Here is a 24,076-nt window from a genome sequence, read left to right as displayed (position 1 = left end):
TGAAGTAATAAATACTTTTATTTGTTGCCATCAAACAAAAAGTTTCTCCCTGTCACTATTTCCTAAAACAACAAGGGATTAATAAATAGAAGAAATTTACATTAGCAGAAGAAAATTGGAATGAATACACTGATAGGGCTAAATCCAGACAATAAAGTGCACTAGTGCCTAAACATCATTGTGTCAGTGAGAAGACCCTGATCCTCAACACCTCATTAAATGTTCAGGGTAAAAAGAAGTTATATCGCTCAATCAGTACTTAATTGGGTGTATGAGGCATCCAGAAGGCATTCCCCAAAACCTTCAGCTAATTACAATACAATCCTTCCTCTCCACTCTGAAAATATGGCCATAATCAGAGGGCTGTTGTGGAAAATAGTTCTACGAACGTGCAACTTCCACACCCATTTCACAGCTAAACGCACAGGCTCTTCTATGAAGTCTAACAAGCACAGACTGGTGTGCTTACATATATATATATCTTGCCTTGGGCAGATGGTGCAATACATTTATTTTTGACAACTAGTTTCAAACTAGTTATTGGTTTAAAAGATTACAGGGTCAAAATAATAAATACTACTTTGAAAAGTTAGAATTTATTCAGCTTGGTTTAAGGCAACGGTTGATTCAGGTGTCAGATTTATATTAATTACTTTTCAGAACCCTGGCCTTGGATTAGAAGCTAATCAGCAGCTTCTATGGGCAAACAGCCGAATAAAAGTTCAATCAGGAGCTACAATTTGAAATCCCGACAATGTTTGTGCCAAACTCTCTGGAATAGTGCCAACATTGTACTGTTTTGTTCCTCCATAAACATATCAACTTTAGAACAGTCACAAAGAAAGAACCAAATAGGCTGCACTTCAAAAATTCATTAAAATTTTAACTCTTTTAACCACAGACTAATTTAATTGGCTGAATTCCAGAGGCCACTGGTGAGTATACTTGTTTAGCAGACCTCTGTATTTGTTTGACATACTTTTGGACATCCTATTAACCAAGGAAAAAAAAATCACATTTTGGCCTCTCAATTGATTGAAATTCCAACCATTCAGGATGTTCAGTGCGAAAGAAAAAATAGTTCTTTGAAGTTTCTAGAGGATGATGCACAGCGGAAAAAAGTTAAATATTTAGAAGTTAATTCTTACAAAACACAGAAAAACATAAAATGCAAGTAAGGATTTTTAACAAGTGAGAAATTTAAAATAAAGTTGTGTTTTTAATGCTTATTTAATAGAATTGAATATTATAAAATCAAAGCAATTCCTGATATTTAAGCATAGTTACAAATCATCATCAGGAAAGATTTCAACCAACATTTGCTGCAGCATAAGTCTAGCCAGCTCTCACAGTAAGCTAAGTTAATATGTGCTCTGCTGTTTTGCCTTGATAACTCAAAATTACCGTGAGAGCTAATTACAATAATGCTGCTATCTACCTTCCTTCTACCTCTTCCATCTATGTTGGCAGCATTCACTCACTATTCATTCTGGTCCTTACTGCTGTTGCAACCATGGCACCTGACCAACCATTGCTACCCCACCCATTGTGCTGCAAGTGTTTGGCTGTTGATGGTTGGCCACAGGATCGCTGGTGGTGGTGGCTAGCCTCAAATTGACTGCTGGTGATTGCTAATTGAAGCTCCAGCAGATTTTTGACAAGTCAAAATACCATTTAAGAACGTGTTTCTTTTCAAAGTTTGTTCCAATTAGCAGGCCAATAATATGAAGTTTTCAAATAGGCTTGTGGATAGGGAATATGTGTGGAAGATTATGCAGCATCCCTACCATTTTTTCTTTGGCAGCTGTGCTTCACATTTCAATAACTTGTTTTTGCTCGTCTCTGTGCCGGCAACTCCAAATGAACATTATGGTTCAGTGCCATTCTCCTGCCTTTTTCCCGTAACCCTGCACATCGTTTTTATACAAATAATCGTCTAATGCAGTGTTTTTAACACTTTTTTTCCCGGGACTCTCTTTTGCCAATTGGCCGACCTTTGCGACAAATGCCACGTTCAAAGAACAAAGAACAATACAGCACAGGAACAGGCCATTCGGCCCTCCAAACCTGTACCGGTCACGATACCCACCTTGGCCAAAACTCTCAGCACTTCCTTGTGCCATATCCCTCTATACCCATCGTACCCTTGTATTTGTTAAGATGCCTTTTGAACGGCATTAACGTATCTGCTTCCACATCCTCCCCTGACAATGTGTTCCAGGCACTCAGCACCCTCTGTGTAAAAAAACCTGCCTCGCACATCTCATCTAAACTTTGCCCCACAGTCCTTAAACCTATGCCCCCTGGTGACTGACCCCTCCACCCTGGGAAAGAGTGCCTGCCCATCCACTCTATCCATGCCCCTCATAATCTTGTAGACCTCTATCAGGTCACCTCTCATCCTCCGTCATTCTAATGAAAACAGTCCGAATCTATTCAGCCTCTCAACATAGCTAAAACCCTCCAGACCAGGCAACATCCTGGTAAACCTCCTCTGCACCCTCTCCAAAGTCTCCACATCCTTCTGGTAGTGTGGCAACCAGAATTGTGCACAATATTGCAAGTGCAGACTTAGCAAAGTTTTATACAACTGCAGCATGACTTGCCAGTTTTTAATACTCGATGCCCCGTCCAATGAAGGCAAGCATTCCATATGCCTTCTTGACTACCTTGCCCATTTATGTTGCCACTTTCAAAGATCTGTGGACCTACATGCCCAGATCTCTGTGACTTTCTAAAATCCTAAGAATTTTGCCATTTATGGTATATTTCCCCTCTATGTTAGACTTAAGAAAATGCATTACCTCACATTTGTCTGGATTAAACTTCATTTGCTATTTCTCTGCCCAAGTCTCCAACCTATCTATGTCCTGCTCAATCCTCAACACTATCTGCCACTCCACCAACCTTGGTGTCACCCCCAAACTTACTAATCAGGCCACCTACATTTTCCTCCAAATATGTTTACGTATACTACAAAAAACAGAGGCCCCAGCCTTTAATGTGAAAGGGGAGCCTGCTTGGTCCTCACGATCTCACTCCAGTCAGTTCATAGGAGAAGAAGGCAATGCACATATCAGGTGCAGACTTCAGCCAGTTCCTTTGTGCCGTCTTCATTTTCATGAGAACAGAAAATCTAACCTCACACATGTAGGTTGTTGTGAAGGGCACTAATAGCAAAATGCTCTTTTTCCTCAGCACTGGAAATTTCTGGAAGATGTTACACCAGGCTTCTCATGGGCTTTAGCTGTGTTTTTAATAATATGCTATCAAAGGTCATGTACAGCAGCGCCATCTTTTCATTTGGAGTCAGCTATAACTGAATCTGAATCTGGGGTCTCAACCGCAAAAGGAATTTTTCACCCACTAATTCTCTTCCAAAATCTGAACTTCTCCTCTCATTTGCCAGTACTTCCCTGCACATAACACACATGGGCATTGCATACTTATTTGCATTGGCACAATTTACAAAACCATACCTCAATAAATGATCTTTAAAAAAAAAATTTAGAAGTACCTAACTTTTTTCCAATTAAGGGGCAAATTTGCATGGACAATTCACCTACCCTGCACACCTTTTTGGGTTGTGGGGGTGAGGCCATGCAGACACTGAAGGAATGTACAAACTACACACGACAGTCAGCTGGGCTGGGATCGAACCAGGGTCCTCAGCGCTGCGAAACAGCAGTGCTATAAATCATCTTTATAGTACTCTATTCCTGAGTTAAGTATCTTTTTTTGTAAGCTGTTAACAAGAGGCCCTGGAGCTCTATACAGAGCCCACACTAGCACTTCTCTGTCCTTCCCTGCACTCTCCCGGGTAGCACTCTCCAGAAGATTCAGTTGCAAGATCCTGGCCAGTAGGTACACTGCCTATTTGTGTCTCTAGCGTCTCTTACTTGTAAGAAAATAATATATTCACTGTGAGGTCAAAAGACCTTACTTTTGGTATATGTGTTAGTTAGATCAGAACACCACTCAAAAGCTTTCTCACGTCTGAATACCTTAGCTCCACCCAGCAATGACATCATCTCCCAAGCTGAAAAAAAATCAACTCCACATGCTGAAAATATATTAGCCTCCCAGGGCCTCCCCCTAGTCAAATAACAGTGCATTAGCCCAGGATTTTACAATGGCCAATTTCATCTCTGCTCCTAAAAGCTTTCTGGTCTTGCGAAACTGGATTATTTTAAAAACATGACTACTGCAGTCAAAGACACTCTAACCCAGGCATTTAACCCTTAAATTGCCAAATGTTTATAATCCGATATATCTAAAATACTGCATTCAACACACATTCCAGACATGAAACACACTCCATGAGAAAATGTTTTCCTCACATTCCATTTGCTTTTTTTTTTGCAGTTCACTGAAAATCTTTATCTTCTCATTCTTGACCCTTTTACAAGCAGGAATAGTTTAGGAACAGGAGTGGGTCATGCAGCTCATTGAGCCTGCTCTGCCATTACGATCATGGCGGATTGGACACCTCAATTCCGTTTACCCACACTATCCCCATAATCATTTACATTACTGTTAATCAGAAAACTATTAATTTCTAAATTAAACATATTTAATCACTGAGCTTCTACGGCCCTCTGAGATAGAGGGCGGGATTCTCCGACCCCCCGCCGGGTCGGAGAATAACCGGGGGCGGCGTGAATCCTGCCCCCGCCGGCTGCCGAATTCTCCGGCACCAACGATTTGGCGCGGACAGGAATCGCGCCGCTCCGGCCGGTGGCCGCTGGCAGTGGCGCCCCCGGCGATTCTGCGGCCTGTGATGGGCCGAGTAGCCACCCGTTTTTGCAGGTCCTGCCGACGTACGTTAGAGTAGGTCCTAACCGGTGGGACCTGGCAGCGCGGGCGGATCTGGCCCCAGGGGGTGTCCCCACGGTGGTCTGACCTGCGATCGGGGCTCACCGATCCGCAGGCGGGCCTGTGCCGTGGGGGCACTCTATTCCTCCACATCGGCCACTGTGGTCCTCCGCCATAGCCGATGCGGAGATGAACACGCTGGCGCTCCCGCACATGCGCCAACTCGCGTCACTCCGGGGCGGGCTTAGCCCCTGAAGGTGTGGAGGACTCCGCAGCTTTGGAGTGGCCCAATACTGGAGTGGTTCACGCCACTCCGTCCCGCCGGAGTTGCCCGCCCCGCCGATTACGGCAGAATCCCGCCCAGAGAATTCCAGATTCACAATCCTCTGTGTAAAGCATTTTCTCCTCACATCAGTCCTATGTGACTAATCCCTTATTTTGAGATTGTGTCTCCTGGTTCTAGACTCCCCAACCAAGAGAAACATCTTACCTGCATCTACCCTGTCTATTCCTGTAAGTATTTTGTAAAGTTCAATGACATCACTTCTCATTCTTCGGTACTCTAGAGAATACTGGCCCAGTTTATCCATTCTCTGTTCATAACACAGTCCCGCCATCCCCGGAACATGTTGAACTCCCCCTATATGGCAAATAACATCCCGTCTGAGGTTACGGGGGAAAACTGCATACAGAACTCCAGGTGCGGTCTAACCAAGTTTCCATACAATTGAAGAAAGACTTCACTACTCCGGTACTCACTTGCTACTTGCTGCACCTGCATGTTAGCCTGTAATGTCTTATGGACAAGGACACCCAGGTTCCTTTATAAATCTACATTTGCTATTTTCTTTCTATTAACATTTTTTTTCTTTACAATTAAGGGGTAATTTAGCGTGTTCAATCTACCTAGCCTGCACATCGCTGGGTTGGCGGGGATGAGACGGATGCAGACAGAGGGAGAATATGTAAACTCCACACGGACAGTTACCCGGGGCAGGGATCGAATCCAGGTCCTCGGCACTTTGAGGTACATTTTCTAATTTTTTACAATTTACAAAATACTCTACACATTTGTTCCTTCTTCCAATGTGGATAACCCACATTTTTCCACATTGTATTCCATCTGCCCTGTTCTTGCCCACTCATTCTGTCTTGAAGCCACTTTACATCTTCCTCACTACACACATTCCCGTCTGCTTTGTATCATCCACGAGCGTGGAAATATTACATTTGGTCCCCACATCCAAATCATTAATATATATTATGAACAGATGGGGCCCAAGTACTGATCATTGTGGTACATCATTAAGCACTGCCTGCCAATAAGAAAATGACCAGTTTGTTACTCAGATTTTTGCCTGTTAGCCAATCTTAACTCATGCCAGTATATTGTCTCCTATCCCATGTGCTTTTATTTTGCGAATCAACCTCCTTTGAAGGACTTTATCAAAAGCCTTCTGAAAATCCTAATATACTGGGTGGGATTCCCCCATCCCGCTACAGAGTGTCCACGCCGTCTTAAACGCCGTCGCATTTTATGACGGCGTAAATGGCCCCTGCCAGGAGCAATTCTGGCACCCACAGGGGGCCAGCATGGTGCTGGGGCGGTTTATGCCGCTCCAGCTGTCGATCCCGGCGTGAACTTGGCATCGCAGGATCCGCGCACGTGCAGTGGCGCCGGCGCCAACGTGCGTATGCGCTGTGGCCTCCTTCATCACGCCGGCCCCGACGCAACATTCCACAGTACAGGGACCAGCATGGAAGAAATCAGGAATCAGGGGTCTATCCGGGGTCGGAGCCCCCGCCCCCCACCCCAACAGGCCGCCACCCGACCCTTCCACGCAGAGTTCCCCGCTCTGCGGAGAATCGCGTGCTGGCGTCGGGGCGGGGTGACGTGGCCCGGTCGCAGGGATTCTCTGGCCTGGCGGCTGAGAGAATCCCACCCACTACGTCCATGGAATTTTGTTTGTACCCATTTTCTCTCCCCTCCCTTTTCAAACAATGGAGTGAGATTTGCTACCTTCCAATCTGCTGTAGTGATATGCCTGTGCCTCCAACCAGCTAGTGGCACCAGACATCCTTCATGTGACTTGAGATACCCACCAGTTGTTAGTAGGACGTATGAGGATAGTCGCACTTAGAGTAGTTCCAGTAGAATTCACCAAATTCATATAGTAGTTATTGCCTGTATAGTTATCTGCTAGTTATCATTCCACGTGTTTGTCAATAAATTATCCTTCTCGTTAAACAACTCTATGTCCTATGCATCACGTTACAACGGCCATATCACAGAACACAACAGGAACCATTCCAGAATCTATAGAATTTTGGAAGATGCTAGCCAATGCATCAACTATCTTTATAGCAACCTCTTTCAATACTCTGGAATGCATTATTAGTCCCGGGGACTTACCAACTTTCAGTCCCATTAATTTCTCCAATGCAGCTTTCTTAATTACTCCAATTGGCTTCAACTCCTCATTCTCCCACGCGTGCTTCAGCATGGGGGTTCACCGTGGAGGATTCTGTGGGGTGGGTGTGGTTGGGGAGGTAATGGAAAACACTTCTGGGAGGGGTTTGGGGGCAGCATGGGCAGGCCAGGGCACAGCGCTGGCGGTGCCAGCTGCAGGCTCGTGGGGGGGGCAGTGCCAACTCACCCATGTTGTCTGATGTAGGTCATTGACCTTCTTACAGCACTGGACCCCGGTCCTCCAGGTCATTACCTGAGCTTATGGCCACTGCAGCATCATCCCAGGTGGCACAGACTTGCCTGTAGCTCACCCTCCAGGACCCTCGGGGGATCGGGACATCCCTTCTGGTCTCGAACGTCTGCAAGAGCCTCCCCAGGTCTGCATCACCGAATCGCGGGGTCAGTCGTCTTGGCACCATGGTGGACTGAGTGGGGTTGGCTGTGCAATTGCTTTTTAAGTGCTCCTCGACCGTGTAGTGGGGGGCTGCAGAGCGTGGTCCTGGTGAATCGGCTGGCGTGCTTTCATTTACGGTGTGAAGCCCGTGGGGCCTCCTTAAGTGGACCAATTATTGTTGTATTGTGGTTCCAGCCTCGCCAGGCCAAGCGCTGGGAAGCTCGCGGCAGTTCCCGCTCGCTACCACACTTAGAAACGTTTTGGAAGAATTGTGTTATATGTAGGGAAGTACTGGCAAATAAGAGAAGTTTCAGAATTTGAAGGAGAAGTGGGGCGTGAGAAATTAATTTTCAGGTTGGGACTGCAGTCGGTTATTAACTTAAAGCGGATTCCAAATTAAAAGACTACACTGCTGCACTTTACTTGTAATACCATGTTAAAAACTTGCCAAAAGCCTACACAGAGTTGTCGCATTCTGGTGTAGCATCGCCCAGGAGTATCCAGCACTGAGTAAAACACACATTTTGTTGCTATTGCCTTTCGTGACCACCTGCATGTGTGAGGTTGGATTTTCTGTTTTCATAACGATGAAAACGGCACAAAGGAACTGACTGAACTCTGACCTGATATACATGTTGCCCTCTGCTCCTTTGAACTGGATTCAAGTGACATAGTGAGGTCAAAGCAGGCTCCCCTTTTGCATTAAAAGGTAAGTGAACATGGCTTGTGTCGCATAGGTCGGTCAGCATGTGTCGTGAAGGTCGACTGGCGTGTGCCATGATGGTTGGCTAGCATGGGTTGTGAAGGTCAACCGGTTGCCAAAAATGGGTCCCGGGAAAAAAAGTGTGAAAAACACTGAACCACACATTGCACTCTAATCTTAGCACACAATGAGATAGAGTCCCCATGACTCAGAATTCGATAAAAATCTGGAATTAAAAGTTTAATGATGACCATGAAACCATTGTTGAGTGTTGTAAAAATGCACCTGCCATGCCAATTCCTTTAGGGAAAGAAATCTGCCATCCTTACCTGGTCTAGCCTACATGTGGCTTCAGGCCTACAACAATGTGGCTGACTCTGAAATGACTGAGCAAACCAATGAGTTGTATCAAACCGCCAAAATGAATTAAACTCTTCGGGCCACCCAGCATCAACCTAGGCACCGGGAATGATGATGGCAAATTCAGGTCTGTCAACCATGCAAAGTCCTCCTTACTAACATCCGGGGGTTTGTGCCAAAATTTGAAGAGCTGTCTCACAAACTAGTCAAACAATTGTTTGACGTAGTCATACTCACGGAATCATACCTTTCAGATAATGTAATGGACGGCACCATTCCCTGAGTATGTCCTGTCTCATATATAGCGGTTTGGGGATCTTGCTCCTGATTGTGCGCATACCATCCATTTGGCTGTTTTGTCATTTTTGTACTCAGTGAAGCTGTTGGGCTTCTAAGATGCTGCCTCCTCTCTTCTGCAAGGCAGCAGCTGGCCCCATCAGGGTACAATCTACTTTTGCCACTTGGGAGGCAGTTCCCACCTCCTGGTAACACTCAGTGGCACTAACTGTTCACAGAGTACCCTGCCAATTAGGGAATTTACAATTGACGATCACGGAGGCAAGACTGGGAAATAATCCAGATGTTGAATTTCCGGCACCAAATTGGAAATTGGGTTCTAAAGCTCTAAGTGCCAAAAGGTAAAAATAAATATAGGTTTCAATTACTCATTAACCAAGTTTACCATATGTACCTGTTGCTCATTATCAATGCAACAGAAATGTAAACAAAGATATTTTAAATACTTTTATAACATAGTTAAATCTGTTATTATTGAAGTACAATAACTGCACTTAAATGTGTGAATGATGGTGTACATATGAGAATGGAATTTAAGATAGCATTATACGATAACATTTTTCTAATCTATAATGAAAAACTGCCAGTCCTAGGCATAAATCAAATAATATTGAGTTATTGGAAATAAGATAATTAAATATCCTCAATGAACATGCCAGTTGAATGGAACCAATATATAATATTGGTCAATACTAGCATCTTTTTTGCAGACCGTATTAAATGAAACTAATTAATAATTAATCAAGCTGCATGCCGAAAGAGATTTCTCAGGATAGGATTGTATGCTTAAGGCAATGGCATCTTTAATCTATCTGTTACTTTTTTTTGCAATTCATTCTATATTAATACGGTAGGAATGTGCCAAGGGGCCTCACTTAAAGTTGCAAGTTATATTTGGTAAATTCAGTTGAAGTATGGAAGTAGTAAATTAACACTGTAGCAGTGAGCACCTCAAATTGCACAGCAACAGATATATATTATGTATAGCTAAATAACTTAGAATTGTTCCAAATCATTCAGTGTTCTTAATTTTGGTCTCGCAAGCACATATGAATACTGGGAGACAACACAACTGGGCTCATATATAAATCAGGTAAGCCACTGAAGCTCTCTTGCCTCTTATGAGATCTGCCAGCACCCATGGAGCAATTGCCAATGGAAGAGTCACCATCTTCAAGACAAGAAAGGAAAAGAAAATTGATGGTGGGGTGACAAAAGCATGCTGGTTGATGTATACTATTGTCCTTTCATAATTTCCAGCCAATATTGTAAACTATAGGTATTTCAATCCTTGCATTACTTTTGTAGATTAATTTTACCTAGAATTTACAAGACCTTTACAAATGCACAGTATACATGCCAATTAGAATATCATATGAAACACCAAAATGAACAAGTTGTGTTTTAAGATAAATCACTTGAATCAAAAAAATGCTTATTTTCAACAATTAAATAAATTAATTGAAAAATGTCCACATTGTTATATTACTTGGGAGAAATATTTAGATAGAGAAATACAGCACAGAACAGGCCCTTCGGCCCACGATGTTGCACCGAACTTTTGTCCTAGGTTAATCAAAGAATTTTGGACAATTTTTCATGGCCAATCCAATCCACCCAACCTGCACATCTTTGGACTGTGGGAGGAAACCGGAGTACCCGGAGGAAACCCACGCAGTCACGGGGAGGATGTGCAGACTCCACACAGTGACCCAAGTCGAAATCAAACTTGGGACCCTGGAGCTGTGAAGCAATTGTGCTATCCACAATGCTACCGTGCTGCCCTTAAGGAGTTAACCTACACTCCATCATTCTACCCTAATCCATGTACCTATCCAATAGCCGCTTGAAGGTCCCTAACGTTTCCGACTCAACTACTTCCACAGGCAGTGCATTCCATGCCCCCACTACTTTCTGGGTAAAGAACCTACCTCTGACATCCCCTCTATATCTTCCACCATTTATTTTAAATTTATGTCCTCTTGTAATGGTGTGTTCCACCCAGGGAAAAAGGCTCTGACTGTCTACTCTATCTATTCCCCTAATCATCTTATAAACCTCTATCAAGTCGCCCCTCATCCTTCTCCGTTCTAATGAGAAAGGCCTAGCACCCTCAACCTTTCCTCGTATGACCTACTCTCCATTCCAGGCAACATCCTGGTAAATCTCCTTTGCACCTTTTCCAAAGCTTCCACATCCTTCCTAAAATGAGGCGACCAGAACTGCACACAGTACTCCAAATATGGCCCAACCAAGGTTTTGTACAGCTGCATCATCACCTCACGGCTCTTAAATTCAATCCCTCTGCTAATGAACGCTAGCACACCATAGGCCTTCTTCACAGCTCTATCCACTTGAGTGGCAACTTTCAAAGATCTATGAACATAGACCCAAGATCTCTTTGCTCCTCCACATTGCCAAGAACCCTACCGTTAACCCTGTATTCCGCATTCATATTTGTCCTTCCAAAATGGACAACCTCACACTTATCAGAGTTAAACTCCATCTGCCACTTCTCAGCCCAGCTCTGCATTCTATCTATGTCTCTTTGAAGCCGACAACAGCCCTCCTCACTATCCACAACTCCACCAATCTTCGTATCATCTGCAAATTTACTGACCCACCCTTCAACTCCCTCATCCAAGTCGTTAATGAAAATCACAAACAGCAGAGGACCCAGAACTGATCCCTGCGGTACACCACTGATAACTGGGCTCCAGGCTGAATATTTGCCATCCACCACCACTCTCTGTCTTCTATCGGTTAGCCAGTTTGTTATCCAACTGGCCAAATTTCCCACTATCCCATGCCTCCTTACTTTCTGCACAAGCCTACAATGGGAAACCTTATCAAATGCCTTACTAAAATCCATGTACACTACATCCACTGCTTTACCTTCATCCACATGCTTGGTCACCACCTCAAAGAAGTCAATAAGACTTGTAAGGCAAGACCTACCCCTCACAAGTATCCTAGAGAAAGGGAACTGTAGTGACATGTATGACCGACTGGTAGATAGGGACGACACCGTACTGGACGCAACAAGGAGGAAATGGGAGGACGACCTGGGGATGGAGATAGGGTGGGGACTCTGGAGCGAAGCACTGCATAGGGTCAACTCCACCTCCACGTGCGCAAGGCTCAGCCTGACGCAACTAAAAGTGGTACATAGAGCCCACTTAACAAGAACCCGTATGAGTAGGTTCTTCCCGGAGGTGGAAGACAGATGTGAACGGTGCCAAAGAGGCCCGGCCAACCACGCCCACATGTTCTGGTCTTGCCCCAGACTCGTGGAGTACTGGACAGCCTTCTTCGAGGTTATGTCCAAAGTGGTGGGAGTGAGGGTGGAGCCATGCCCGATAGTGGCGGTCTTCGGGGTTTCAGAACAGCCAGATCTATTCCTGGGGAGGAGGGCGGACGCCCTTGCCTTTGCCTCCCTGATCGCCCGCCGTAGAATCCTGTTTGGCTGGCGGTCAGCAGCACCGCCCAGAGCTGCGGACTGGCTGTCCGACCTCTCGGAATCTCTCCAAATGGAGAAAATCAAATTTGCCATCCGAGGGTCGGACGACGGCTTCCACAGAACGTGGGAGCCATTCATGCAACTGTTCCGGGACCTATTTGTGGCCAATGTACAAGAGGAAGAATAGTCGGGGGAAGGTAGCGGGAGGGGGGGGGCTACAGGTTCGTTACGGGGGTTCGATGGCTAGCTAAGGCCCAAAACCAAACTAAATAAACATGTTGGGGGGGGGGGGGCGCAGTTACTACTACGAAGATGCTTACCTGTAAATATGTATGTTAATTTTTGCGTGTTTGTTTTTTTTTTTCTCTCCTAACAATTTGTAATTTGTTCAATATAAAATATGAAAACTGAATAAAAACATTTATAAAAAAAAGACCTACCCCTCACAAATCCGTGCTGACTATCCCTAATCAAGCAGTTCCTTTCCAGATGCTCAGAAATCCTATCCCTCAGTACCCTTTCCATTACTTTGCCTACCACCGAAGTAAGACTAACTGGCCTGTAATTCCCAGGGTTATCCCTATTCCCTTTTTTGAACAGGGGCACGACATTCGCCATTCTCCAATCCTCTGGTACCACCCCTGTTGACAGCGAGGACGAAAATATCATTGCCAACGGCTCTGCAATTTCATTTCTTGCTTCCCATAGAATCCTTGGATATATCCCGTCAGGCCCGGGGGACTTGTCTATCCTCAAGTTTTTCAAAACGCGCAACACATCTTCCCTCCTGACAAGTATCTCCTCGAGCTTATCAGTCTGTTTCACACTGTCCTCTCGAACAATATGGCCCCTCTCGCTTGTAAATGCTGAAGAAAAATATTTGTTCAAGACCTCTCCTATCTCTTCTGACTCAATACACAATCTCCCGCTACTGTCCTTGATCGGACCTACCCTCGCTCTAGTCATTCTCATATTTCTCACATATGTGTAAAAGGCCTTGGGGTTTTCCTTGATCCTACCTGCCAAAGATTTTTCATGCCCTCTCTTAGCTCTCCTAATCCCTTTCTTCAGTTCCCTCCTGGCTATCTTGTATCCCTACAGCGCCCTGTCTGAGCCTTGTTTCTTCAGCCTTACATAAGTCTCCTTCTTCCTCTTAACAAGACATTCAACCTCTCTTGTCAACCATGGTTCCCTCACTCGACCATCTCTTCCCTGCCTGACAGGGACATACATATCAAAGACACGCAGTACCTGTTCCTTGAACAAGTTCCACATTTCACTTGTGTCCTTCCCTGACAGCCTATGTTCCCAACTTCTACACTTCAATTCTTGTCTGACAGCATTGTATTTACCCTTCCCCCAATTATAAACCTTGCCCTGTTGCACGCACCTATCCCTCTCCATAACTAAAGTGAAAGTCACAGAATGGTGGCCATTTGTTAATCATTTGTTTCTGCCAAGGTGAACTTAACTTAGATGATGGAAACTCAAAGTCGTCCAGTGATAACAAATAATTTATTGAGTAACTAATCAATTTACTTGTGAGTTCTTTTCTTCGATACTTTTACTAGTGTTCGAATTAAACAAGGTAAATTTAGATTAACAATGAAATACATACTTTACACTCTGAGCTTGCTATACGTCTGTCCTCTAGCTACAACACATGCAATGAGAGCGGGGAAACAGATTGTGGTTGCTTATATACCCCCTGTTATTGATGCCCTCTAGTGATCATCTGACTGTACTGACTACACTTTAACCCTTCATGTATTTACATATAGAGCGATCACTACATCCCCCCTTTTTTGTGTTACATATTTTCTATATGGTGTAAAGAAAATTGTACATAAAGAAATGATGCAGTTTGTCATGCATTATACAGAGTTAGTGAATTCATCAGTTCAATGAGGGGACATAGCTTTAAATTGAGGGGAGATAGATATAGGATAGATGTCAGAGGTAGGTTCTTTACTCAGAGAGTAGTAAGGGCGTGGAATGCCCTGCCTGCAACAGTAGTGGACTCGCCAACACTAAACGCATTCAAATGGTCATTGGATAGGCATATGGACGATAAGGCAATAGTGTAGAGGGACTTTAGAAGGGTTTCACAGGACGGTGCAACATTGTGGGCCGAAGGGCCTGTACTGCGCTGTAATGTTCTATGTTCTAATGTTCACAAGTCTAAAGCTCACAAGTTTAAACGATTTGGTTTGCGTTGTCGTCTACTTGATCTTCTCAGTTGATTTGGAGTAGCTGATTTTTTAAATGTTCTTTTGATCAATGTCAGCTGGTTTATTGATATGCAAGTTATGCTGGTTCAGAGATTGATGCAAATTCAACGTTGGAAATACAGGTTGATGAATTCTAATTTTTTAAAGGTCTCGTCGATTTTGTCAAAGTACACCCTCTGCAGTTTTTACAACATACGAACATGGTGCTGCTTGTCTGATTACAGTTGCGGTTTTCTCCTTCTGGACGTCGAAGTCTAACTGTATCTTCAGCTTCTAGTGGTTGCAGTGTTTCAGCATGTCGATCATAGTAATCTCGTTTGTTGCGTTGTTGCTTTATTTTACTCAACATACATGATTGATCTGGATTAGTAATCTGTATCATGGGTACCGTTGTTCTTACTTCACGATTGAAAAGCATTTCAGCTAGAGATAGCCCTGAGCTTAATGATGAAGCTTTATATGAAAGTAAAGCCAAGTGAATATCGGATTGCGAATCACTCGCCTTGCTTATTAATTGCTTTACAATGTGTACACCTTTCTCTACTTTGCTGTTTGACTGAGGAAAGTGCGGACTCGAGGTTATAAGTTTAAAATTCTATCTTTCTGAGAAGTCTGTCCGCTCCCAGCTCGCAAAGCAGGGACCATTATCTGACATAACGGTTTGCGGAATGCCATGTCTCGCAAAAGTTTCCCTACATGCCTTTATCATTGACGTGGAGGTGAGATCTGGAAGTCTCATCACTTCAGAAAAGTTGGAGTAGTAGTCGATGATGAGAACACAGTCTTTCCCTTTAGCATGGAACAAGTCAATGCCTACTTTTGTCTATGGTGACGTAGATATGTCATGCTGCTGGAGTGTTTCCTTACATTGTGCTGGTTGATGTTTTTGACATGTGATACACATCATTACCATGTCGTTTATCTCTTTATTTATTTCTGCTCCATTTACAGCTTGCCATGCTCTTCTCTTGCACTTCTTGATTCCAAGATGTCCTTCTTAAATCTTGCTGAGCATTTCTGACCTAAGACTTAGTGGAATGACTATTTGGTCATTTCTTAGTCGCAGTCCATCTACTACAGTTAGTTCTGCCTGGATATTTTGAAATCGTGGTCAGTGTCCTTTTGGCTAACCATGCTGGAGATGATGTATAACTCGTAGCAAGGTTGCATCTTTCCGTGTATCCATACAAATTTGCTGCAATTTTCTGTCAGGTGCCGGAAGAGTTTCCTTGTATAACTGTAATTGAGCTTCTATATCGTTAATTGACTCAGGAGGTTAGCTTTCTATATTGATGGATCTTGATAGCATGTCGGCTATGATGAGGTCTTTTCCAGGAGTGTAGACTAGTGCGAAGTCGTAACCTCCTCAACGTCAACATCATTCTTTGCAGGCGAGGAGTCATATCATGGAGATTCTTATCAATGATATTAGCCAGTGGTCTGTGATTGGGTTCTACGATGAACGTAGGTAGTCCGTATACATAGTCGTGAAACTTTGCTATACCTGTGATCAGCCCAAGAGACACTTTTTCTATTTGTGCATACCTGCATTCCGTGGCAGTCATCGCTCTGGATGCGTAAATTACTGGAACCTAGTCTGTTTGGTTGTCTTGCTGAAGTAGTACCGCACCAATTCCATCTTGACTGAGATCTTTGTAGGTTTGGTTGGATCAAAAAAAGTCAGAGTAGGAGCCGTCATCAATTGATGCTCGAAGTCCATCCATTCTTCCTGGTGGCATGGAGTCCACTCAAACGCTATAGTTTTTATGATTTAGTATCGTGGAGCTGACGTCCTCGTCGATAAGTTTGAAATAAATTTCCCTAGGAGATCAATGAATCCCAGAAATCGAAGCACAGCTTTTTTATCTTTCCACTGCTGCATGTTCTGTATTGCAGATATTTTTTCATTGTCTGGCCTGACACCTTGAGCTGAAATTATATAACCAAGAAATTCAAAGATGAACTCGCAAACGTGCACTTAGATCTGTTCAGCTTCAGTTCATACTGGTGGATTTTGTGAAACACTTGTTTTAGTCTTGCAATATGGTCTTTTTCCGTAGTTGACCAGATGATAATGTCATCTACATAAACTCTAACACCTTCAATGTTCTCCGTCATCTGCTCCATAATTCGGTGAAAAATCTCTGAGGCTGAGATGATCCCGAAAGGCACTCGATTAAAACACGTCCAAATGGCGTGTTGAACATACAGAGTAATTTGCTTGAATCATCTAGCTGAATCTGCCAGAAACCTTGTGAAGCGTCGAGTTTGGTAAAAATAGGAGAGTTTGCATCTCACAAGTTATCTTGTCTCACTTGGGATTAGGGTAGTGTTCCCTACGGATGTTCTTGTTTAGATCTTTTGGATCCATACAGATTCGCAGATCACCTGAAAGCTTCTTGACACAGACCAACAAGCTGACCCGGTCAGTCGGTTGAGTGACTTTTGAGATGATTCCTTGAGACTGTAATCGTATCAATTCTGCTTTGAGTCTTTCTCGCAGTGGAGCTTAGTGGATGAATGATGGGTTTTGCATCCTTTTTGAGCAAAATTTTGTAATTGTATGTTAATGTATCCATACCTCGAAATACATCAGAGTATTCACTAAGTTGAATGTGATGCCATCGTCCAGTCGTGATATGTCTTTGGTATTCATGAAGATTCTTTGGACAAGCTACAAGTCCTTGTAGGCTTGAACACCTAACAGCGAAGATTTCTGGTTGTCCACCATCTCAAACTGTAGTACTCTCTTGACCTTTTCACTGACCACTTTTAAATGGCTCGAACCTTTAGAAACAATTTGGTTGCCATTATAATCTTTTAACTTGGATGCAGCAGGTATTGTCTCATGTTCCCCTGGGATTGATGCGAGATCTTTGCTAGTCATCAAGTTTGCTGAAGCACCAGTGTCAAGTTTGAATAGTATTGGTACATTATTGACTTGCATTGTTGTGGTCCATTCACTGTTGGAGTCAATGTGATTTATTTGTCTTTGTTGTTGGTTGAAGTTTATCTTCTGTATTTCTTATTCTAACGAAGAAAGTGTTCTCCAAGGAAAAATAATCTTCATCTTCCGTAAAATCTTTCATGGATTCTTTATTTTCCATTTTGTCAATGCTGTGAACATTGATATTTTGTTGTTTCAAAGTTGGATTCTGAAAAATCGCTGTTGACTTGCATTGGGATGCAAAGTGGTTGAGCTATGAGCATTTTAAACATCTTTTTCCTTGTGCAGGACATTTCGTCTTTAAGCGGACGTTACCACATCGGTAGTACGTCATGACGTTGTTTCTCTGATGCACGATGTACATTCGTGCATGCGCAAACTTCTTCTGTTGAGCCACGCACCTTTGTACGAACTACGCATGTCCCGAGCTGGAGTGTGCACGCGCAAGATAGCTGCCGTCCTGAACGCACTTCTTTGTAGCCTACAACACCATTTTAACACTTGCAACCTCATGGTAGACTTTCGGGCCTTTTTCCCGGTGATAAAATTCCAAATAATGATTTCTGCTTTGCTCATGCAAAATACATTTTTCGATCGCGATTTTGAGCGTTAGATTGTTTCGGCTCAATAATGTTTCTCTCAAGCATTCATTACAAAGTCCATAAACAATTTGATCCCTTCTTAATGAATCATGCAAATCAGCTAAATGACATGTTTGTGCTAATAGTTTTAAGTCGGTGACAAAGCTTGTGATCGGTTTGCCGTTTTTCTGTAACCTTTTATGAAAACTGAAACGCTCCAGTATTTCATTATTCCGCATCTTGCAGTGGCCATCAAACTTCGCGATAATCACACCAAATTTGCTTTTGTCTTCACCTTCTCAGAATATAAATGAATTATATATCTCTATAGCTTGCTGACCTGCCATTGACAGTAGCGGTGCTATTCTTCTGGCTTCAGAGGCAGTATTTTGATCATGCCCTTCCAAATAAAGTTGGAACCGTTGCTTAAAAAGCTTCCAGTTTAAATTTAAATTACTGATAGTTTTCAGCTGCCGTGGAGCTTGAACGTGGCCCATCGAGTCAATTTGTTGTTGAGGATCCAATTGCTGCGAAGTCTTTCACAGTTGAACAGTCGGTACTAGAACTTTCTTTTTTCTTGCTTAATCTATCTAGTAATATTTTCTTAAAGCTTTTATCCTGGGACCATGTTATTTTATTTGGGGTAATATGCATTACTCATTTGTTTATGCCGAGTTGAACTTAATTTAGATGATGAATACTGAAAGTCATCCAGTGATAACAAATAATTTATTGAGTAACTAATCAATTTTCTTGTGAGTTCTTTTCTTCAATACTTTTGCTTGTGTTCGAATTAAACAAGATAAATTTAGATTAACAATGAAATATATACTTTACACTCTGAGCTTGCTACTTCTGTCCTCTAGCTACATGTCGAGGAGAAATTGGGGGCCGAGGATTTATCCTTAAGGAACACTACAGCTAATGGTGTGGAAGCAGGAAGAGAAGCCATTACAAGTGATTCTCTAGCTATAATTAGGTAGATAAGAACGGAGCCAACTAAGAGCAGTCCCACCCAGAAGGATAACAGTGAAGAGGGTTTGGAGGAGGATGGTATGGTCAACTGCGTCTGAGGCAGCAGGCAGGTCAGGAGGGTGAGGGAAAGTCCAGCCGTATCACATTCGCATTGGATGTAATTTGTGACCTTGATAAGGACCACTTTAGTACTGGGACAGGGTGGAAACCTGATTGGGAGGGATTCAAACATGGATTCCAGGAAAGGTGGGAATAGATTTGAGAGGCAACAGTACGTTCAAGGACTTTAGAGAGAAAAGGGAATTTGGAGATGGGAGGATAGTTTGTGGATGGAAGGTTCAAAGGTTTTTTTGAGGAGGGGCCGATGACAGCTGATTTAAAGAAGAGGGGGACAATGCTTCAGAGAGAGAACAGTTTACAATATTGGCTAACATGGGGGTCAGGAGAAGTTATTGGGCGATCAGCAGTTTAAGGGGGAAATAGGATCAAGGGAACAGAAGGTGGGTTAAATGGGCATGTAAGCTCAGAGAGGCATGCGGTGAGATTTTTTTTTCATTCGTGGAACATGGGCGTCAGTAGCTAGGCCAGTATTTATTGCACATCCCTAATTGCCCTTGAGAAGGTAGTGGTGAGTTTTCTTAGAACATAATAACTAGGAGCAGGAGAAGGCCATCTAGCCCCTCGAGTCTGCTCCGCAATTCAATAAGATCATGGCTGATCTTTTTGCGGACTCAGTTCCACTTACCTGCCCGCTTGCCACAACCCTTAGTTCTTTTACTGTTCTAAAATCTATCTATCTTTACCTTAAAAACATTCAATGTGGTAGCTTCAACTGCTTCTGTAGACAGAGAGTTCCAAAGATTCACAACCCTTTGGGTGAAGAAGATACAAGTTCATCCTCAACTCAGTCCCAAATCTGTTCCTCTTTATTTTGAGGCTATGCCCCCTACTTCTAGTTTCATCCGCCAGTGGAAACAACCTCCCTGCTGCTATCCTATCAGTTCCCTGCAGATTTTTATATGTTTCTGTGAGATTTCCCTCATTCTTCTCAATTCCAATGAGTATAGTCCCAGTCTACTCAGTCTCTCCTCATAAACTAATCCTCTCAACTCCGGAATCAACCTAGTGAATCTCCTCTGCACCCCCTTCAGTGCCAGTATATTCTTTCTCAAATAAGGAGACCAAAACTGTGCACAGTACTCCAGGTGTGGCCTCACCAGCATCCTATATAGCTGCAACATTAAACCTCCCTGGTTTTAAACTCCATCCTACTTGCTACATCAGCAAACCAATTTTTTGAGATTCATGCACAAGGACACCCAGATCCCTCTGCACAGCAGCATGCTGCAATTTTTCCCCATTTAAATAATAGTCCATTTTGCTGTTGTTCCTACCAAAATGGATGACCTCACATTAACCACATTTGTACCCCATCTGCCAGACCCTTGCCCACTCAATTAAATTATCTATACCCCTCAGCAGACTTTCAGTGTCCTCTTCACACTTTGCCCTTCCACTCATTTTAATGTCATTGGAGCTACAAGATGAAGGCGTGTGAAATCACCGGCTCCAATGCACCCCTCCCTGATGAGCTCAACGCATTCGATGCACGCTTTGAACAAGAGGTCAGCGAGAGTAAGCCCTCCACCCCAGAAACCTTGGATGAACTTGTATCTGAGATCACCATTGCAGACGTCAGAGCAGCCTTCTCAAAGGTCAACCCTCGGAAAGCCACTGGCCCGGATGGGGTACTCGGACGAGCACTCATGTCTTGCGCGGATCAGCTGGCGGGAGTATTCGCAGACATCTTCAACCTCTCTTTACAACAATCTGAGGTTCCTATCTGCTTCAAGAAGACGACCATCATCCCTGTACCAAAAAAAAAGCCAAGCAGCATGCCTTAATGACTATCGTCCAGTGGCTCTGACATCCATCATCATGAAGTGCTTCGAAAGGTTAGTCATGGCACGAATCAACTCCAGCCTCCCGTATTGCCTTGATCCACACTACAGTTCACCTACTGCTGCAACAGGTCCACAGCAGATGCCATCTCCATGGCTCTGCCCTCTAACCTGGAACACCTAGATAACAAAGACACCTATGTCAGACTCCTATTTATCGACTACAGCTCAGCCTTCAACACCATTATTCCTACAAAACTCATCTCCAAACTCCGTGGCCTTGGCCTCGGCTCCTCCCTCTGCGACTGGATCCTGAGCTTTCTAACCCACAGGCCACAATCAGTAAGGATAGGCAACAACTCCTCCTTCACGATCATCCTCAACACCGGTGCCCCACACGGCCATGTCCTCAGCCCCCTACTATACTCCTTATACAACTATGACTGCGTGTCCAAATTCCCCTCCAACTCAATTTTCAAATTTGCTGATGTATCTGTGGTGAATGTATAATATTTATAATTCACACTGTGCATCACTGTGTCCCTGTGGGCTCCATCTGTGAGTCGCTGTGCGGCTCTGCCCACAGGGGGAGATGAGGAGCATGTACAGGGCTCCACCCGTGGCTCCGCCAATGGCTCCTCCCACTACCAGAAGTATAAAGTGCTGCGGTCTTGTGAGCCTGCCCTCAGTTCTTCTGGTCGCAGGCAGGTTCAGTTGTAAGTTGATTAAAGCCACAGTTTACTTCTACTTGTGTCTTGAGTGAATTGATGGTCGCATCAGTATCCACAGTAGTGGGTCGGATTTCAAACAATGACGAGACAGAATACAGGAATGAGATAGAAAATCTGGTGAACTGGTGCAATGACAATAATCTCTCCCTCAATGTCAACAAAATGAAGGAGATTGTCATCGACTTCAGGAAGCATAGTAGAGAACATGCCCCTGTCTACATCAATGGGAACGAAGTAGAAAGGGTCAAGAGCTTCAAGTTGAAAATGAAATGAAAATCGCTTATTGTCACAAGTAGGCTTCAAATTAAGTTACTGTGAAAAGCCCCTAGTCACCACATTCCAACGCCTGTCCGGGGAGGCTGGTACGGGAATTTTTTAGGTGTCCAGATCACCAACTACCTGGTCCCTCCATGCCAACACTACAGTTAAGAATGCCCACCAATGACTCTACTTTCTCAGAAGACTAAGGAAATTTGGCATGTCACCTACGATTCTCACCAACTTCTACAGATGTACCATAGAAAGCATTCTTTCTGGTTGTATCACAGCTTGGTATGGATCCTGCTCTGCCCAAGACTGCAGGAAACTACAAAAGGTTGTGAATGTAGCCCAATCCATCACGCAAACCAGCCTCCCATCCATTGACTCGGTCTACAATTCCCGCTGCCTCGGAAAGGCAGCTAGCATAATTAAGAACCCCACGCACCCAGGACATACTCTCTTTCGCCTTCTTCTGTCAGGAAAAAGATACTAAAGTTTGAGGTCACTCACCAACTAACTTGAGAACAGCTTCTTCCCTACTGCCTTCAGACTTTTGAATGGGCCTACCTCGTATTAAGTTGATCTTTTCTCTGCACCTTGCTATAACTGTAACATTATATTCTGCAGTCTCTCCTTCCTTCCCTATGTACGGTATGCACTGTTTGTACAGCATGCAAGAAACAATACTTTTCACTCTATACGAATACATGTGACAATAATAAATCAAATCAAATCAAATCTAGGGTGGCATGTGGTGCAGTGGTTAGCACTGGGACTGTGGCGCTGAGGATCTGGGTTCGAATCCCGGCCCTGGGTCACTGTCCGTGTGGAGTTTGCATATGCTCCCCATGTCTGCGTGGGTTTCACCCCCACAACCCAAAATATGTGCAGGTTAGGTGGATTGACCATGCTAAAATTGCCTCTTAATTGAAAAAAATAAAAAGAATTGTGCACTCTAAAATTAAAAAAAAAATCTTAGTGTCAGCTGTAACTTTTACACCTTGCACTTGGTCCCCAACTCCAAATCATCTATGTAAATTGTAAACAATTGCGGTCCCAACACTGATCTCTGAGGCACACCACTAGCCATGGATCGCCAACCAGAAAAACAGCCATTCATCACCACTATTTGCTTTCTGTTTGTTAACCAATCTTCTATCCATGCTAATATATTACATATAATGCAGTGCACCCGTAACATATGCAAAACCCTTTTGTGCGGCACCCTGTCGAAAGCCATTGGAAATCCAGATATACCACATTCATCGGCTCCCCGTTGTCCACCGTGCTCTTAATGTCCTCAAAGAATTTCAGTAAAGTAGTTGAATATGACTTGCCTTTCATGAACCTATGCTGTGTCTGCCCAATGGACAATTTCTATCCAGATGTCTCGTTATTTCATCCTTGATGATAGATTTAAGCATTTTCCCCACTACAGAAGTTAAGCTAACGGGAATATAGTTACCTGCATTTTATCTACCCCCTTTTCTAAACAGTGGCATCACATTTGCTGTTTTCCAATCTGCCGGAACCGCCCCAGAGTCCAGTGAATTTTGGTAAATTACCACAAGTGCATTAGCTATTTCCCCGTCATCTCTTTTAGTTCCACTTTTCCTCAATTATCCCACCATAAAGTGTTTGCTCGCAGTCTACCTTAGCCAACTCCTCCCTGGGATGCATTCCATCAGGGCCATGAGACTTGTCTATTTTTAGCCCCATTAGCTTGCCCAACACTAACTACCTTTTTAGTGATAATAATCATTTATAGGTCCTCATCTGCCATAGCCTCCTTGTCATCAATTACTGGCATGCTATTTGTGACACAAAGTGCCTGTTCAATTCCTTGGCCATTTCCTCATTTCCCATTATTAATAATAATCTTTGTTAGTGTGACAAGTAACACTGCAATGAAGTTACTGTGAAAGTCCCCCTTCTCATCCTCTAAAGGAC

The 24,076-nt window shown here is 43.6% G+C and overlaps 1 protein-coding gene across 3 annotated transcripts in view; it reads right to left on the bottom strand.

The window, feature by feature from the left end:
* The window catches only part of prkar1b (protein kinase, cAMP-dependent, regulatory, type I, beta), a 284,119-nt gene that overhangs the window by 31,864 nt on the left and 228,179 nt on the right, over positions 1-24,076 (bottom strand). The window contains exon 10 of one of the 3 annotated variants that reach the window (XR_005463401.1): positions 10,156-10,210. The exons of the other annotated variants lie outside the window; for them this stretch is intronic. The gene's annotated coding sequence lies outside the window, so the exon portion shown is untranslated. The remainder of the gene's footprint in view (positions 1-10,155; positions 10,211-24,076) is intronic. 3 annotated transcript variants of the gene reach the window in all.

The sequence above is a fragment of the Scyliorhinus canicula genome, chromosome 15, assembly GCF_902713615.1.
Source record: "Scyliorhinus canicula chromosome 15, sScyCan1.1, whole genome shotgun sequence".
Taxonomy (NCBI): Eukaryota; Metazoa; Chordata; class Chondrichthyes; order Carcharhiniformes; family Scyliorhinidae; genus Scyliorhinus; species Scyliorhinus canicula.
The sequence above is the reverse complement of the archived record's forward strand: the minus strand, read 5'-3'. Positions and strand labels throughout refer to the sequence as shown.